Source organism: Mus musculus, chromosome 12 (assembly GCF_000001635.26).
Source record: "Mus musculus strain C57BL/6J chromosome 12, GRCm38.p6 C57BL/6J".
Taxonomy (NCBI): Eukaryota; Metazoa; Chordata; class Mammalia; order Rodentia; family Muridae; genus Mus; species Mus musculus.
This window is the reverse complement of record NC_000078.6, coordinates 34,852,501-34,872,722: the sequence shown is the minus strand read 5'-3', so window position 1 is coordinate 34,872,722 and position 20,222 is coordinate 34,852,501. Positions and strand designations below refer to the sequence as shown.

General features: G+C 39.7%; 1 protein-coding gene across 5 annotated transcripts in view; it reads left to right on the top strand.

Moving 5' to 3' along the window:
- Hdac9 (histone deacetylase 9) overlaps positions 1–20,222 on the top strand; it is an 869,516-nt gene that overhangs the window by 44,373 nt on the left and 804,921 nt on the right. Inside the window, exon 2 of one of the 5 annotated variants that reach the window (XM_030246984.1) lies at positions 11,282–11,378. The exons of 3 other annotated variants lie outside the window; for them this stretch is intronic. The gene's annotated coding sequence lies outside the window, so the exon portion shown is untranslated. The remainder of the gene's footprint in view (positions 1–11,281; positions 11,379–20,222) is intronic. One more of the 5 variants, XM_006515264.4, reaches the window with a different exon arrangement.

Genomic DNA, 20,222 nt, shown 5'->3' with positions numbered 1-20,222 from the left:
GCTTAGCCAGAACCAGAGGGACTCAGTGTGAAAACACACTGGACAGTGGGTAAGTGCTGGAAAGTCTGACAGTATAATATGGAATTTCCCAATATACCTGTCATGGTGGAGTGAAATATTAGCCAAATGGGGAGTGTGTCAATATTTCTGTCACAGCCCTGCTCCAAATTAACATGGCTGGAAAGTGGTGTTTTGTGGTCATCCTTTCTTCACCTGTCAAAGATGTGGGCTTTTATGTTCCTTCTTGTTTCTCTCAAATTTCCTTTCTGCTCATAAAACCATAGGCATCACATTGAATCTCATTCAAGTGTCAGCAATCATTCCTGCCCCTGGTGATGGCTGATCTTGGTTGTCAGTACATTGAGGAGAAGGGGCCTCAACTTTGGAATTGTCTTTATCATATTGGCTTGTGAGCATGCCTGCGGGAGCATGTTCTTGATTTCTAATTGATGTGGGACGGCCAAGTCCTCAGTGAGCAATGGCAATGCTGGACAGGTGGGATTATGCTGTGGAAGGAAGGATGAGCTGGTAAGCAGTGTCCCTCCATGGCCTCTGCTTCAGTTCCTGCCTCCTGGTTCCTATCCTGGAGTTTATTGATAATGGACTACAATGTAGAAGTATAAACAACAACTACAACAACAACAACACCCCCTTCCTTCCCCAGGTTGGCTTTGGTCAGTGTTTATCACAGCAACCAAAGCAAATTAGGGCATCATGTTTGTCAGTGATGGATATTTTCAAAGGTAGTATATAAAAAGTTTGAAATGTGGGTTATATCACAATTTTTATCTCATAACCAATGACTAGTGGATATATGTATGGATAAGGGCAATGATAATAGTAATTACTGTTGATTAAACATTTTTATTATCAGATAATTCACAAGCTACAACACGGCAAAATTTTGCCTTGGAACATTTGGGACAAAGACTTAGGTTTATCATAAGAGGAGGGAGGGTTCTGCTAGCTTTCAGTGTGTTAAATATCCTGCTATGTGTAGAACACACCTCTAGAAAAGAGTTATGTGGCCCCAACCATACTGGAGTTGAGAGTCTCAGCTTTATAGGTTCTCTCAATATGTTTATTTGCCCTTAGAGAATATTGTGTAGTGGAGCTTCAGAGATATTAAGTAAATTTTTCACTGTTATGATTTCATTAGGGGCAGAGGCTCTATAAACCATTTCCTCATAAACTAAGGGACAGTCCCCAAGCCCAGACCTTTCTGTCAGGATATATTAGTTTCTTCATTGTTCAGATAAGAAGATTTTCTGTCTTTTACCAGAAGTTTGTAGTAGTGTATTTGGATGGGGGTAGGCAGTGGGGAGGAAATGAGGGATTTGGAGATTTTCAAAAAGTTGAGGTATTATGCTTAAATGTAATATTTTTGGCAAAAATCTGTAGTCATAAGCAGTGTGGGTGAAATACAAAGTATATATTTAGACTTCAGTGTCGCTCATACATATGCATTGTTTTTAGATTAAGAATGAGAGCTTTTAGGTTTTGCTTCTCTTTGTAGCTTTCAAAAGCAATTTGATTTGCTCTTCTCTTGAGCATGTCAGTGATTTGTAGAGCTTCCTGCTTGTTGAGAAATTGGAGGCTCCTCGTGGGTCCGCGAAGATGCGAGTTTGCTTTTACGCTGGCAGTGAGGTGGGACTGGAGAATTTTGAACGTGAAGTACAACAAAAGATAGAGACATTATTGAGGAAGGGCAAATTGCACTCTGGGGAGAAAAGCCTGGAGAACCCCACAGAGAACCTGCTGTATTTACATCTCTGGCCACAGATTTCTCTCAACTCTGGAATAAGGCCTGGGAGATAAATGTGTTTACTGGAGTGCGGGTGCCAGGCTGGGGGGTGGGGTGGGGTGGGGGGAGGAGTTTATTTAAATGCTTTCATTTGAAACTTAACAATTTGTGAATGAAAAGTATAGTTTAGGGACATTGACAAATCTCTTTCCTTTATAATGTTAATGCTTTTTCATTGAAACCACTTTTGAAAGTCGTGTATTTTGGAACTTATACACTGAAAAAGAAGAATGACCTAGCTGCCCTGTGTGGGCTTTTGGATTTTCCAGGTCTCACCTGTGCAGAACTGGCCTTTTTTTGAGACTGCAGCTTCAGTTTTGCCTAATGACAAGCACCTAACGTAGTAGCAGCGGCTTCTTCCATAGTTTACCTGGTGGGGCCTCTGTCATTTCATAGACTTAATGAAGAGAGAAAGGACAGGGTGATAGTGAATATAACTAAGGCAGAAAAGTGATTATGAAGATGTGCATTATAACATTCAAGTGATCTATGAGGAGTTAAAACATTCTTTAATTAGCACTGGGAGACAGCATTTCCAGGTTTCCAGGGAGCAGTACACAGAGATGTGCTCAGAGGGGCAGTCAAGTTAACCAAGCGAACACATACCAGCACCTCACTGCTAATCTTCAAGGCAAGATGAACACCTAGGTCTAAGCCTTACTGTTTGATGGTGTCACTGTTTATATTTTATGTTACTTTTACAGGTATTCACTGACCTTTGGAATCTATGTCAAAGGTAAAAATTGCACTACAGAAAGAATTGTAGGAAACTTTAAAAACCAAGAGTTCACAAAGAAAAGATGAAAAGATCTTAACAAAAATAGAATTTTCTATATTATATTAGCCTCTGATTTCAATTGGAGTTGCTATTTTCATTTTAGCCTTTTTATGAAGTGAAGCTCTTTTTTTCTGTTTCTTCAACATGCCAGTTCCCCAGAAGCCAACTTCAAGGTCTATGATTTCATCAGAATTTAAATATGTTATAGCAATTACAGCATTGAAAAGCCCCCATAGCATTCAATCATAATATTTTATTTAAGGTAGAGATAAGTTAATTCACTTTCACTTGCAGTTAAAAGATTCTTCTAGAATTTACTTTTTAGTACATAACATGTGTCAGCAGAATAGAGTCTGGCTGTCAGGTGACTAGCTTGGTGAGAACTGCGGCGTGTTTTCCAGTGAAGGCAGTGTGCTTGTGGTAGAGAACAGGATGGAATGCAAAAGAACTGACACTGGACACTTGCTGCTTTCCAGGCTCAGCTCTTGGGGATGCTAAGATAGTAAATGTTGCAATATGTTTGGATCCCTAGATGATACTGTTTTTACCTTGAATAATAAAGAGAAAAACAAAACAATAACAATGTTGCAATATATTTGGGTCCTTAGATGATACTGTTTACACTGTTCACATCTTGACCAATAAAGAAAAAAACACCACCACAGCCACCACCACCACCGCCACAACCACCCACAAATAAAAGTCTCGCTACCTTTTGCCCTGCCAACTAGCCAGTGGTCTCTTAATACATTCTAATCTATGGCTAATATGGGCTCAAGAAGTTCACCTCCTGTCTTGGTTTTTGTAGTCCTGCAATCTCAGCTGTTCTGGGGGCTGATGGTCCCTTGAATGAGTCTGAGAAGAACAGGAAGATCCTGTTTAGAAAAAATAAAACAAAACCAAAAAAACCTAAGAAAATCAAACAAGACCAGGAAGAGGAACAGGAAGGAGAAGAAATGGGGAAAAAAGAGACCAGTATAGCTATTCGCTGATTTTTTAAACACAAATTTTTTTTCCATTTTTTATTAGGTATTTAGCTCATTTACATTTCCAATGCTATACCAAAAGTCCCCCATAGCCACCCACCCCCACTCCCCTACCCACCACTCCCCCTTTTTGGCCCTGGCGTTCCCCTGTACTGGGGCATATAGAGTTTGCGTGTCCAATGGGCCTCTCTTTCCAGTGATGGCCAACTAGGCCATCTTTTGATACATATGCAGCTAGAGTCAAGAGCTCCGGGGTACTGGTTAGTTCATAATGTTGTTCCACCTATAGGGTTGCAGATCCCTTTAGCTCCTTGGGTACTTTCTCTAGCTCCTCCATTGGGAGCCCTGTGATCCATCCATTAGCTGACTGTGAGCATCCACTTCTGTGTTTGTTAGGCCCCGGCATAGTCTCACAAGAGACAGCTACATCTGGGTCCTTTCGATAAAATCTTGCTAGTGTGTGCAATGATGTCAGCGTTTGGATGCTGATTATGGGGTGGATCCCTGGATATGGCAGTCTCTACATGGTCCATCCTTTCATCTCAGCTCCAAACTTTGTCTCTGTAACTCCTTCCATGGGTGTTTTGTTCCCACTTCTAAGGAGGGGCATAGTGTCCACACTTCAGTCTTCATTCTTCTTGAGTTTCATGTAAACACAAAATTTTAAAGATTTGTATTCAACTTTACATATTCACAAAGAATTTTTTGCTAGCTAGTTGAGGCTTCCTAGATACCCACTCTTACCACTGCTTTGAACATTTTTCCTAATGATCCCAAAGATGTGAAAATGGACGATTTTGGTACAGTGAGTGATTATGTTCCAATACATAGCCTAATACAAATTTAAAATAGAATCTGGAACATATTTAATTTTGATTTTGTATCATTGCTTGGCACTGTAAGAGGATGCAACCTCTTCTATTTAAATCCATCATATCCAAGATGGTAGAGGGACATTTATCAATGCAAGTCTAGAATCCTAATTATAATATTTTCTACCTAATAACTTCATTTTGTATAATTTAAGTCTAAATAAATATGCAACCCCCTAATTTAAAAAATAGGCTGCATTCAAAAGTTCACTGGGAACAGAGTTGTTTGTGGAGTTTGAACATTTTCCATAGTAACAGTGTTAGGTTTCCAGGCCAACCCACAAAAGCCTATTTAAGCCATATTGTATAATTTCTGCTCTAAAATCATCATGGGGCCCACACAACATATATCTTGATAATTCTATTGGGAAAATGCTTGTAGAGTTTACCCTGGAATAGACAAGATTTTGATTGTAAGTTGAACTGACACTTTGAGATCATCCTTCTATTTGGAAGTGAGGATGACAATATTTTACTTCTAAGATGCTCCTTGTGAGTCACAGGATCTGGGTGAAGATGGCAATAGGGTGAAGGCTCTGATGGTAGACAGGGTTTCTCCAAGTGTAGATATTAGCGCTATCATGCAAGCAAAAGGCTGCACAACCTGGTAAGTTTATTCTCTCCTCCAAGACATCTAGAAGAGCTGGTTCAACAGGATCAACTGTTCAGTGACCTTGGCTTTGTGTTCTGTTGGGCTCTGAAATTTTTATGATATCATTGTTTAAAAGTTATAAATAGCCACAAATATAGCCTTATATAAGAATTTTTAAAAGATTATAGAGTTGGGGGGCTCAATAGGGACTATTTCTCCAGATGCAGATTTTCTTTATGTATGTTGGAAATAACTAATTCACAGAGTGCCTGCAATGAATCATTGCGCACATAATCAGATTTTGGGAAGGGCAGACAGTCTGAGGGTGGTAGTGTTTTGAGGAGGAGTTTTTAAGGGGGCGTAGTTTATCTTCTGTGAGATGATGATCACCTTTCTTGGTTGTGGTTAGAGGCAATTACGATTCTATTGACTAAGCAGACGGTAGGCGATCTGGTAACTGTTGTCTAAGTCTTTCACCTTCTTGTCACCATAGAGTGATGGCCTGGGACTGAGGCATGGTGGTACTACCTACTTTTATCTTAGTTTTTCTGCAGCTCCGTGGACTTGAAATCTCAAATAATTTTCCCTTTCAGAAATCTAGCCTATAAAATAATGAAAAATATTCAGAAATTTTCTGGAGCCATACCTTATTATAAGGAGTACCATATTTTAAAATCAGAGGATGCCACAATGACCTTTCAGCAGACTACCTAGCTATTGTTTCTTAGTAATTCCATGTGAAAATCTGTGGGCCTGGTGAAGCTATGAGGTAGGAATGCTTGTGGGTATATATATATACATATCTTTGAGAATCAAAGAGTTTGATCTGATTCTGTTTGTCCTGCCTCCCAACTGTTATTTCCTATAAGATTTCTGTATTTCCATTGCTTATTCTAGAACAAAACATATTGTCGTAACTTTTTCCTTCAATACTTCTGTTCCTCTTAAAGAACAGGTAATTTGTTTTCGTATTTAAAATAGAATAGTTAATCTTTTGAGATAGCTCACTAAGTAGCCTTAGCTAAAATATATTACCAAAAGCAAAGGGAATCAATGGTGGTGATGGGTGGAAGGAGGTTTCCAGCCTCCCTGCTTTTTCTCTTTTGACTTGTAGAGGAAGGTACCAGTGTGTAAAGGTAGTGCATCCTCATCAGTTTTGTAGAAGGACAATCTACACATAGTCAGATGGAGGAGGACTAGGGAAAGAACGAGAGGATACCGGTATCTGAGATGCCAAGGCATCCTGCTAAGGAGTCCCTGCCCATTCTCAGGTCTTGGTCTTCACTATATCGATTCCTGCAGACAGTAGTAGGTTGTGGTAAGTGACATCTGTCTTCTTATCCATCTCAGAAATCATCATTCTCACATCATTCTCTCTGAGCAATATAATAAATATTTTAGATTTTCTACAATCTGGACTCTGGGTTACAGGTGCAGGAAAACAGTGTTAGCCACTGAAAAGCTGTATTCTAATAGAGCTTTGGCTATGGGCAACTTCCTTATGGTTTCTTTAGTGTCTTAGTTCCCATGTATCATAAAGTATTTATGTTTTGATTTTTCCCTACAAAAAGTAAAAAGATTAAAAAAAAAAACCTGCTGTTGGTGTAGGCTGTAATGTAGTATGTCAATTGCTGGTCTGTCTTTCATCTCTCTGTCTACCCGCCTATCATCTTCCTTCTTTCTTCTGTTGTCTGCGAACAAGAGTCAATCTGATTCTGATCAGTTCTGGACAAGGAGTGCTTATTCATATAGCCAACTCTAAAACTTACAAAGGAGGCAGGGTATCCCATTTATCAGACTGAATTTACCCTTTTGTTTTCTATGTTGAAGTGAACATGCTTTAAATATTATCACTACTTTAAAAAATGCTACATTTAGCATTCTTGTGCCAAATTTAGAGTAGTTAACTTTACAAAAATTCCTTAAGGAAGTCTAATCTATCCAGCAGTAAATGACCATGGGCCTTGTTAAGATAGAGAAGTGAGAGTGAGAGCCATGGGTCAGCTCTTGCTTTGTGAATAAGGCCCTTGTTTCCTCTGAGTGAGGCTGGTAGGGTGTAGACAGCTGTATATTATTGTTTATGAGCATTATTCTTGACTTCAAGTCAAGTGTTTATTCCACTCCTGAACTTAATTAGCAGCTAAGAGCTTTGTGCTTTGTATTTTAAGGAAGCATGTGATTTGTTCATTAGTTCAAAAGCAGATTAATTATTATTATATCTTCAGTCACCATCTGTAAACACATCTATACTGGTGAGCTCTCTCCCGCTGAGTTACCTTGAAATGCCCCATGGTGTTTTATTAGCTTTCAATTCTGTGTTTATTACAGTTGGCTGGAGAGTTTTCAGTTTAGTTTATTGGCCACAGAAAACCCCACTTTTCGGTGGAAACCACCGATTTCTGAAGGTGAGGAGTTTACTGGTGATGGCTATCAATTAGCTGTAGAAGTTTTCTCCAAGTGAATCTGAGTTTTCTGTCTGGGTTAATAATGTAAGACTTTTGAATACTGTTTATGTCTCCTGGGTTCAGGGAAGAGCAATTGAGATTAAAATTAATAATCTCACTGTAAAATGACTCCCCAGTTTAGGTGAACCCAGACAGAATTATTAAACACAACAATATAAGTAAAAATCTACAAGTGTACATTATCTAATTTTGGTCTTATAACAAGGATTTTGGATTCCAACTGACTCTCAGCATTTGGAGAACATGTACAAGGTCCTTCCTTGTTGGAGGTAGGCTGTGAATCAGAGTCTGTGTGCCTACCTCTGTCTTGGTTGGCAGATGAGTTTCAAGAAACTCAGTTAAATTTAAATTTCATGCTTAGAACAAGTAATTGTGGAGTAGAGCTATGTCCCATGCAATATTTATAACAACAAAATTATTTTTCCTCTTTGTGAAATTAAAATGAAGTGAGCATCCTGTTGGGTGTGGTGGTGGGCATACCTTTAATGCTTGTGTCTGGAGGCAGAGACTTTGTGAGTCCCAGGACCATCTGGTTTACTACTTGTAAGTTCCAGGACAACTAGAGCTATATGGAGAGACCCTGTATCAAGCAACAAAACAAAACAATACACACCATCACCACCACCATCACCATCACCGCCAAAGCCAGAAGTGGGCATCTTGTATTACTAGGTTTTCCTTGCAGAATCTGGTAGCCCTGCTTCCATAGCTTCTATCTCTTGGCTTCTCCGGGTGTTAAGGCTGCCCAGGGATCCCTCTTGCTTTGGGCCAATCCTTGGTTTTGCTTTTGGAATTTTAAGTTGAGTTGCTTAAGATTGGTAAGTGAGAACCTTAATCCCTCTGATGTTCAAAACATCCAGTGTTTAATAGTGCAATAACTAGGATTAGCCTGTTTATTAGTGCTAGTTGCGCTATGCACTAGATTTTGCCAGTTATATATTTATGTAAAATGAACTACTGGAATTAATACGTGAATTCAGAGATGTATCAAAAGTTATAATTTAAAACCCCGTGCAAAGAAGTGTTTTCCAGCCATTCTTTTAGTTTTTTATTTTGATAGTATGCTTCTCACTAAAGAAACCATTTTGTGAATGAAATGTATTTTAGACTCCACCTGAAATTTGATTGTTATTGATATTTTGCTTTGATTTATGTATATATCATAAGCTTTGTAGGCAATATTTTTTTGTCAATTTTACAGCACAAATTTTCAGAATAGTTCATAAAACTCTTGTGCACAATTGAGATCCAGTTACTCTTGAGCTGTATTTTCAACTTTAGCAAAATGTAAAGCTTCTACAATCATTTTGTCATATCTTCTACATTCTGAATACAGCTGCAGATGTCAGAGTTCTCTGTGTCAGAGCCACTGCCATAGGTGTATCCAGTAGGAAACAGTTCTTTACCTCAAACATCTTGGACCCTGGGCTGGGAAAACTGTAGCAACACAAGGACAATTATTGATTACTCTAGGGACTGTAATCGGTGTTCCAAATGTTTTGGACAACTGAGCAGAAACAGTGTGCTAACTGTGATGATATGAATGCAGCACAACTAAGCTCTAGGGACCCAAGCCTTCCCAGGTGTGAAGCAAGACAGAGCCAGAATGAATGGTCTCTGAGGCCTACAGTAGCATTGGGAAGACTCAGCTGTCTTGTTCTGTTCAGAACATTTTCCTCAGGACCACAGCATGTGCAAGTGATTGTTAGAAGCATGTCAACCATAGGCAGACCCTTGACAGAAACAGGAGCTCCAGGAAGGCTGTCTCTAAGGTCTCTGCAGTGTTCCAAGACTCCATAATATACATAGCAGGAATAAAGGATTTGATACCACGTTTTAACTAAATTACAGGGTTATGTGTGAGATCTACCTACTGAGTCTTTATTTGTGCCTTGTTTCTTTATTCTTTATAATTAATGTATCGGAGAATCGATTCCCCCTCCTTCTCTTCCCCTCATGGTACCCACCTCTTCATCTTAAGGTGCCATCTACTATGCTTTATGCCTCCCCTTCTTCCCTTTACCATTCTACCACTGCAGACCCAGACTCTTAGGAGATTATCCTTCAAAGATGATGTGTTTGTTTCCCTCTCTCTGAATTTCATTTTAACAAGAGAACAAATAAAATTCATGCCCCTAGTTTCCTAGAAACGTTGAGGAAATTGACCCTGTGATAAGATGGGGATTTGAGTCCTGTGATTTCTTCCTGTCTGTTATTTGTGTGGCTATTGCAGAAGACTTTGTAGTTAAAATCCACACTGCTTACGCCTCACTGAACTCCTAGGTTTTATTTTTGAACACTGAACTTTGTATTCGAAACACTTTAAACTCATATATACTGCATCAAGCATTTCTTCACATGCCTGGATTTTCTTTTGTTTTTTATCTTTTTTAAACATGAATTTTAGCACTGTTGTAGCTCGACTTTTCATCTCATGCTAGATGCTAAGTTCAATGCCAAAAGGACTTTTTTATTTGTCCTTTTTTAAAATTACCAACTAATAGTCCTATTAGTGAGTAGCCTTTTAGTGGGTTTTAATTATACTAATGTACCTAAAAGTGTGTATACTTAAATTCAACCAGATTGAATTTGACCTAAGATTCTGTCTGGTTTTAATGAAATGGTTAACCATGAAGAAAATGGGACATTTGATTTCATTATAATGTTGACTAGAATGTTTTACCTCCCATGCATTCATTTTGCACATTAAATTCTGCCTACCTTGGAAGCCATGCCGTGAACTCCTTGTGTTGACCAGTTAAGTATTATCAATCTTTTTACTTACCCAGTGGCTAAGTAAGTGGACACTTTCTCCTTTCCTAGCATGTAAGACTGGTGTAGCTCTTACTGTCATGAGACATGTAGTCACTGGAGGGGGAGGCAGTTAAAATGCTAACACAGTTGAACATGTAGTTGAACATTGATGTCACTGTTGGGGAGGAGGAAACCACAGTTCAGAGGGGGCGCCACTGTGTTGCTCCCTTTAGGCTGACTTGTGTTTAAACTCTTGGAGAAAGGAGGACTAAGCTGAGAGATTTCTTGAGGATGCATAATGTGTGGCTAGAAAGTCAAACAAACCAACTGGCCTTAATACTTGGGGAACAGCAAGTCTCTCAGGTGGGAAAGGCCATGTTGTCTCAGAGCTATGAGAACAGGCATGAGGAGCAGTAGTGTGTGTGTGTGTGTGTGTGTGTGTGTGTGTGTGAGAGAGAGAGAGAGAGAGAGAGAGAGAGAGAGAGAGAGAGAGGGTCATCACACACTTTACTAAGCTACACTTTGAATATGCTTTTCTTGGTGTTCTATTTACCCAAATGTGTCTGTGTTCTTTGGCTATAGCTTTACTGAGATATAATTCACACAGCATACACTTCACCCATGTAAACTGAACCATGTCTTTAGTCTATGCTCAGAGTTGTGTAATGCCTTGGTAGTGATATCAACCTAAGAACATTTTGATATTTGAATATTTCCATCTCTCAACTATTCTACTTTTGGTTTTTTTTTTAGAGTGATTTGTTATGACATTTAATTTTTCTTGAGACAGGGTCTCAAGTAGCCCAGGGTGGCTTCAACTTGCTATGTAGCTAAGGATGGCATTGGACAGCTTGCTGGTCCTCTTGTTTCCACCTCCTGGTTACAGGGGTTATAGTTTTGCTGCCACAGTGAGCTCTGTTCTAGCCATTTTGTATACATAGAGCCATATAATATGTTCATCTTCTTCTTAGTCTTTGCTCCAGTCACTGAAATGAGGGACTTCTCTCTTTCATTGATTTGTTTATTCCAGGGCAGACTTCCTCCCATACCCAGAGACAGGAGCAGACCTCCTCCCATATCCAGAGACAGCTTGACTCCCAAGAAATCCATCACAACCAGGCTCACAGGTGAGACACCCTCCCCTGCTCACCCCAGTAATGGTACTTCTCTGATTTTGCTCTATACCATCCATAGCTTAAAAATTCCAGCAGTTTCCAAATGGCTAAATGAAGTGGTAAAACTGAGAGGAACTAAAGTTTCCTTTCTTGTTACTTATCATTGTTCAGAGTTTGGAAATCTTTACTGCTCACGATTTGGTCTTCTCTTGTTTGTTATTGAAGTCTGATTGCTTCTACCTTTAAGAGGAATGGCCAGTGAACCTTTGTCATCTAGAGTAGATATTTTATATGAAATGTCCATGCCCATGAAAGGAAGAGGACAACTGGGAGAGTGTTTACTGTATTTGTTTATCAGATCTTAAGTGTCTCCCAAAGGCCAGATGTTCAAGTTTGGCCACCAGCCTGTGGCACTGTTTGGATGTAGTGGAGCCTTAAGAGGTGAGTCTAGAGGGAGGGAATTGTGACTGTTGATGAGGATAATATGCTGCCACCACTTCCTATGTCTGCCTATGCTTCCTGGCCACATGAGAGAACAGATAACCTTGATCCTTTTTCCCTACCATTGGCTCAGAGTGGCTGGGCTAAGAGACCACAGACCAGAATCCCTGAAAGTGAGCCAAAATAAATATTATCATTTTTTGTTATTTGGAATTTATTTATTTATTAATTTATTTTAAACTCCCGATGATTTTATTCCCTGCCCAGTCCACTCTGCAACTGTTCCACATCCCATACCTCCTCTCCACCCCCTGTCTCCACAAGGACATCCCCACCCTCAACCCCTACCATACCAGACTTCTAAACTTCCTGGGGTCTCCAGTCTCTGAGGGTTAGGTGCGTCTTCTCTGACTAAACCCAGACCCAGCAGTCCTCTTCCATATATGTGTTGGGGGTCTCATATCAGCTGGTGTATGCTGCCTGGTTGGTGGTCCAGTGTTTGAGAGCTCTTCAGGATCCAGGTTAATTGAGACTGCTGGTCTTCCTACAGGGTCACCCTCCTCCTCAGCTTCTTCCAGCTTTCCCCTAATTCAACCACAGGGGTCAGCAGCTTCTGTCCATTTGTTGGGTGCAAATATCTACATCTGACTCTTTCAGCTGCTTGTTGGGTTTTTAGGAGGACAGTCATGATAGGTCCCTCTTTGTGAGTCCTCCTTAGACTCAGTATTAGTGTCAGGTCTTGGTGCCTCTCCTTGAGCTGGATCCCACTTTGGGCCTGTCACTGGACCTTCTTTTCCTCAGGCTTCTCTCCCTTTCCATCCCTGCAGTTCTTTCAGACAGGAACAATTATGGGTCAGAGTTTTGACTGTGGGATGGCAACCCGTTCCTCACTTGATGCCCTGTCTTTCTGCTGGAGGTGGGCTCTACAAGTTCCCTCTCCCCAGTGTAGGGCATTTCATCTAAGGTCCCTCTCTTTGAGTCCTGAGAGTCTCTCACCTCCCATGTCTTTGGTACATTCTGGAGAGTTCCCCCAAACATTCTACCTCCCCAAGTTGCATGTTTCCATTCTTTCTGCTGGCCCTTAGGAATTTCAGTTCTTTTACTCCACCCAATATCCGATCATGTTCCCCTCTCTGTGCCATCCCCCCATCCCCTTTCCCTCCCAGATCCCTCTGTACCCTCTTGTGGTTGGTTTCTTCTCCCTCCCAAGTGGGACTGAGGCATCCTCACTTGGACCCTCAGCTTGCTGACCTTTTTGAGTTCTGTGGGCCGTATCTTGGGTATTTGCCACTTTTTTTTTTTTTTTTTGCTAATATCCACTTATTAGTGAGTCCATATCATGCATGTCCTTTTGGGTCTGAGGTACCTCACTCAGGATGATATTTTCTAGTTCCAGTCATTTGACTGCAAAACTCAGGATGTTGTCTTTCTTAACAGCTGAGTAGTATTCCATTGTGTAAATGAACCACATTTTCTGTATCCATGCTTCTGTTATGGGACATCTGGGTTGTTTACAGCTTCTAGCTATCACAAATAAGGCTGCTATGAACATAGTGGAACACGTGCCCCTGAGGCATGGTGAGACATCTTGTAGGTATATTCCCAAGAATGGTAATTGCTGGGTTTTCAGGTAGATCTAGTACCAATTTTCTGAGGAACTTTTTCAGATTGATTTCCAGAGTGTTTGTACTAGTTTGTAATCTGACCAGCAATGGAGGAGTGTTCCTCTTTCTCCACATTGTCACCAACATGTGCTGTCATATGAGATTTTGACCATTCTGATTGGTGTAAGGTGGAATCTCAGGGTCATTTTGATTTTCATTTCTCTGACCAATAAGGACTTTGAACATTTCTTAAGGTGTTTCTCAGCCATTCAAGATTCCTTTGCTGGGAATTCTCGGTTTAGTTTTATATCCTTTTTTTTTTTTTTGATTGGGTTGTTTGAGTTTTTGGTGGTTAGCTTCTTGGGCTTTTTATATATTTTGGATATTAGCCCTCTATCAGATGTTGGGTTAGTGAATATTTTTTTCCCAATCTGTAGGTTGCCTATTTGTCTTATTGGCTATGTCTTTTGCCTTAGAAAAATGAAAATAGACCAAGTGCATTCAGAAATTTGAGAAGGCTGGTACAAAGAGAAGCAGCCAAAGTTGTTTTTTAAAGGTGGAAATGCCTTAAAAATTTAGCAACTGGAATGATTTGCACAATACATGCTCCAAATAAGTATAGGTGGATTAATTGATAGCTGTTAGAGCTATTTGGTTGTTGGCTGAAAAAAAAATCAGAATGCAGTGGTAGTACAGAGTTAAGAGACCATTGTGTAGGAGTCACACACATGCTGTTTGGACAAACCTGAAGTAAGCTCAGGTTTCTGTGTCATTTCTCTTAAAAGCTTTGGCCAATGTCATTACCTCCTGCTCCTGACCAAAGAAGGAACTAGGCTGATGTCACAGTCAGGGGAGGTACTAAAACAAACAACCTACACAAGGTAATGAGATGACTTACCTGGGAAAGAACTACTGATAGATTTCCCTAGGCAGAAACGGGTAGCTTCACTTACTTTTGGCCTTTGTGGTCTGACCCTTGAAACATTTAAAAAACATAGTTGTAATGGTTGGTAATTTGAGTCACAATGTAAAGAAACCCCCTTCTCCATTTTGCTTTATGTAAGGAAGTGGCTGGCATCAAGTGTAAGAGCTATTTAAGCTAAAGGCAATGGATAGGTTATGGAGACGCTCTGCTTGGTCTTTGGGCCAGGTAGTAATTACAGACTTGGGGACTCAGTGTTGAAAGTATTCACATTCCTCTCCATGTGAAGAGCACCTTCACGTGTCTCTTTGAAAGGCTGTATTACGTGTTCATTTGCTTCTTTTTCTTTGCTCCCAAGTCATAGCAATTAAGTGCTTTTTCTTGCCTTCAGTGTGCCAACGTGTACCACTGACGTTGTTTCTTTTTTCTTTAGACAATTAGTAGCTTCCAAATCCACAATGGTCTCCAAATTGCTAAGTACGGAAGTAAAAAGAAACTACATTCAGGTGTTTAGAAATGCTCATAAGAGTGGAACAATATGAAGGAACAATAGGAAAAATATTTTGTCATCTCTGAATACATTCAAAAATTATGATTGAAGTTTTTAGTCTGTTTTTTTAAAAAATGGAGATCAGAAAAGAATTGTTTCATGAATTAAGAGGAAGAAATGAATCATTTTCAAAAAATGCAACATGTTCTTTCAAGAAACATTCATTCAAAGGCTCAACTGGAAACATAAAGTGATGTTGGCTAAGTTCTTTGGACTTGTTTGGCCTTGGTTTTATTATCTGTACAATAAAGCGTTTGTCCTAAGTTGGTCTTTTGAGGATCATGGAAAGCTGATAATGAAGAACACATCCTCCCATCTCAAATGGGGTTGTTTCTGTATGTCAGCCTCCCAGGGTACCTTTCTTCCCCTCTGCTGAGTAAGGTGACATGACTTTTCTAGTTGATTTGTGCGTTATTGTGTATGTGTATGAGTGTGTGTGTGTATGCATGTGAGTGTACATGATATGTGTGTGTGAGTATTTGTATGAATATATGTGTGAGTGTGTGTGTGTAACACAAAATGTTAACACTATTTTAAAATAACTGAATTAAATCAGTTGGCTTACGTGTGAGTCCTCTGGACTATAATATAGATGAAACTGTTCACCATAGAAACAGTTGTGCCTGTTGTCTGCCAGTGAAAACAAATTTTGGTTTATTCTCATCTCTTTCTCATTCACCATCTTTCATTTCTGACACAAATTGCATTGGTTAATTAGTAACACAAAACATAGAGATGTGAACTGTGGTGTAAACTGTAACATCTATTCCAGGGTTGTACAGGGAACGCTAGTATAAACGGGGTTACTCAGAGAAACTATTATAATCTTTGAAAATGCTAAGACTCCATAATAACTAGAGTGATCATTCCTCACATCAGCCTCATAGGAAAATAATCCTAAGCTCTTAGGCACTGGTGTCATTCTGGGTGACATATGAGAAGAATTGTCACACATCCACGAGATGAGAAACAGCATGACTTCTTGTCAGTTGAGGGACACTTGGGATCTAAGTCTGGAAGATTTCGAATCCACTTATTTTTAGAAGTGTATGGTATCTGTTTTTTTTTGTTGTTTGCTATTATCCCCAGTTTCATTTTTTTTTTTCTCTTAGGGTAGACACATCACTCGGTAGATATGAATATTTTATTTTGGCAAAGTATATGTGAACACCCTTTGAATGACTTAACCAATACAGTTTTTTTGTTGGTTATTTTGAGTTTAAAATGGCACTTGAGACAGATAACCAAAAACATAAAATGGAAAAAATGATTTTTTTTTATAGAGAAAATAGAAGGCAACATGTTTCCATAAATGCTTTCATGTCACTTATGCTGGGAAGAGCCATTTGACTTTTGGAAGTTGCCATGGGAAGCACACTGAATTTTTGTGGCATTACATTTTGCTCTCTTGTTTGCTTGCTTACGTTATTCTTTAAGAGATAGCTGCATCTACATATGTGTATATCTGTGCACATATGCATATCTCCTGTCATCCAGTTCTTCTTCTTTTTTAAGTCCTTGGGTGCTGCTTCTTGAGCAGTCCCAGAGTGAAACTTAGCTTTGATTTTGATGTTCACCTCCCTGGTTCTGGATCCTTGTACCCTTATGAGCATCAGAGATGTTTCCTGTGGATGGGCTGGCTCTCAGGCACCACGTTCTTCTTTGTGTCTTTGGTGTGGGACTGTGATAATGTCCCAGACTCTTTACTGTGAAGCTTGCCATTTTAGTCAGTGAGGTGGCTGAGTATTACCTACATTATGTGTGATTCAGTTGGATAGAAAATTATTATTTATTAGCATCACGCATATTTTCATAAAAAATTATTAAGTGACTTCTAGGGAAATAAATGAGCCTTTAGGTGCCCACAAAGACCTGTCTATGTCTCTGATACCCCAAGACTATTGGAGCTAGGGTCTAACTCCTACTTTAGTTGCACTTATGCCTGACATTATCAAAACTCATGGGTTGAACACAGCATCGGATACCCATGTGTCAGTCTGTTTGAGGCAATAGAAAGTGAATATGAATTGTTAGAGGTAAAAATTAGCTACAAGGACTGCACAGAAGGAAGGAAAGATCACTTGTGAGTTATCAGCACAGCGAACAGTGTCCCATCCCTAGGCCCTTGGCAGGATTCTGAGTGACATCAACACTGCTGGCTGTCACCCTAACCTCATGCCTGTGACCACCTGCTGGAATCAGAAATGTTCTCCGAACTTTGTTTGCTACGTTAGAAATTTCAGAGGGGATTCTTTTCATCCAGCGAAAGGAGAATCAGGCCAGTTTTGAGAAGCTAAAAATACTACTATGCAAAACTGTTTTCAGAGTGGAATTCATTGGCATTTGTTTCTATGCATGACAGCCCCTTAGAATACAGTATCGAATCAGAATGTGATTCTGACTTCAACAATATTGACTAGATTTTTTTTACATCTTAACAGATCTAATTTCAGTTCCTGAAGCTTAATAGTAGTAGAAATAATGTCAATGATAGGAATAATATATTGAGTTTGAAATGCATGTTAGAATCTGTGCTGTTATTTCATGTATATTTTTTTCTTTAAATTATTCTAGCTACTAATAGAACAAGGTCGAAAAACTCTTATCAATTTGACAAAAATAAGAAATCATTTTTGGGGGGGTGGGGTGGGGAGGAGAAAATTGTATTGCGTTGAAAATTTTCTTGATGAGGATTCTTGGGTTGAGCTTTTTTGATTCCAACAAAAGTCCTATTCTTGTTGATGTCAAGACTTCAGGGTGAGGATGGCATTGAGAAGGGAGTACAAGAAAGGGTTGAGAGTTCCTCACTTTCTCTGATGGAGAGATGATAGGGAGAAAAGTGGAGTCGCATAGGAAGACGTCCCTGAGAAATGGACTCACATAGAGTGAGGCCCTTTAGCTTTCAGAAGTAAGTATGTACGTGTTGTGTGTGTGGTGTGTGTTTGTGTGTATGTGTATACACACATGCATGCATACATTTGGGCTCTTGGCACAAACAGATACAAATATTAGTGAGCTCCCAGCAAGCAGAGAATATGACAGGCTGCAACATTTCCACAAACTTATAGTAGACAAAGTAGCATTACTTGGTGGCCCGAAAGAAGATAACGAGTTGGCGAGGGAGGAGTGAATAGGCATGGTGATCAAGGAATCTTGCAGCTCAGACTGACTAGTGGTCAAGTTGCTTCTTTGTTTATACAGGCTTCACAGGACAGCAGTAGAGTAGTAGTTGTTTAAAAAGTACCAATTATATCCTTTTGCCTCTGGTCATGTATTTGATTTTTCATTACCTTTCAGGGTTACAACTTCAGTCACAATTAGAGAGCACAAATAGAACAGATTTTATTTTTATTATTAGTCTTATAATTCCAATTCAAAGAATCTAAAGAATGTCTCTATCAAAGCAAACACATTTTTATGTGACAGTCTGCTTTTAGGCTGGCAGTATTTGAACTTTGAAAACACAGAAGACAAACAGAAAATTTCTCAACAGGCCCTTTATGAATAGCAAATATTAATACTTAACTTACTTTACTATACAGTAGGAAAATGTTATTTTAGCCAATCTATCTTATTTACTGAATTTTATTCCACCAAGGGTATACCATGTATGACCTCCCTATATTTAAACTACATATTCAGAGACCTCTAAGAGTATTGTAAAAGAGACCTTGAATCTGTTACCATTTTGGCCTGGCCATTTGGAGTTCTTCAATTATCTCTAAGTTTACTCTGTTCTATTTGAATTTGCTTAGTGGAAGGATACCCCAAGAAGATTTTTGGAGTCATGGCCTCTTTTAGTGTTTATCAAGATTTCTAGGTCATAAAGAAGACTTCCAAATAGGCCAGATGAAGTTATTTCCCTAAAAGCAGAAGAGATTGTAAGTTCAAGACTTTCGTAAAAAGCCTCAGATTACTTTTCTCAAAAATACATAAAACAAATCATAATGCAGAATTCCCCAAGAATGCAACCCTCAGAGTCCAAGTCCCGAAGAGAGAGACGGAATGACAGCATTAGCAGCTCAGCACCACTGGAGCTGTGTCTCGCAGCTGTGCTGGCTTCCTGGCAAACAAGAGATAGGCAATGTGTTAAGGAGTCAAGTCCATTGCTTTGTGAATCTTGCTGGGCAGGAAAATGCTCAGGAAAGGTTTGCATACTATAGAGGAAGAGATTGTGGGGGGAGGGGGGGAATCTGGCCCAGTAGGGCATACTTCTCTTGCAGAAGACCCACGTTTAGTTCCTAGCACCTGCATTAGTCTGGTTTGTTTTCTATTCCTGTTTCTGACCAAAAGCAACTTTATCTTACAACTGCCAGGGCACACACCGTCACTGAGGGAGTCTTATTAGGAAGTCAAACAGGAGACTGGAGGCAGGAACCTAGGCAGTGACCATGGAGGGATGGCATGTACTGGCTTGCTCAACTACTTTTCTGACTCAGTTCAGGATACCAACTTAAGGTCGGTTTGCCAACAGAGGTACGGGCTCTTCTGCATCCGTTAGCAATAAGGAAAACACCTAAGACATGCCCACAGGATAATCTGATGGAGGCAGTTCCTCAATTGAGAGTCATTTTCCGAGATTGTGCTAGGCCTGTGTCAAGTAGACAAAACTCATCAGCACACACATCAGATATCTCACAACTGCCCGTTTAACAACGCTAGTGCAATCTGAACTGTCTGGTGTTTTCAGGCATCTGTACTCATGTGGACATGTCCACACACATACCCATGATTACAAATGAGAATGTCTATGAAGAAGATTGAGGGGGGAAAGGGAAGAGAAAAGCAATACTTGCGTGAAGCCTTGCTCCCAGGGACAGAGCTGGGATGTGTATCTGATGTTTCTCAGTACACAGCTCTTGACTGTCTTCATCACCTGCTACTGCCTTCCTAAGATAGTGATTTCTAGGCAGAGATATAGAACATGCCAGTCAGCACGTGTCAGGATAATGCCTGCTGCCTAGAGGTTCTAGCAGACTTCTAGATGTGGCTACAAAATGTATTGCCTTGTTTTAAATGGCACGTTTTAGGGAGTGAAGAATCTGATTGTAACTAGTAAATATTTTATTTCACCAGATATCCTTTCCACTTTTGTTGTAATCTGGATATTTTTATATTTATTTTATTCCTAGCACTAAAGCATTGCTGGGATGTATGGTGCTTTATTAGGTACACATGGATCATTTGACTCTTTGTGTGAGGCAAGCAGAACTAACTTGGAAGGCTTTGTTTAATGTTTTATAATACGTTAAGTTGTATGAGACACCTACAGTGGGCTTAGCACTTCATGTGAGCCCACATACCAATCTTTGAAAGCATGAATATTATCTTTTTATGAC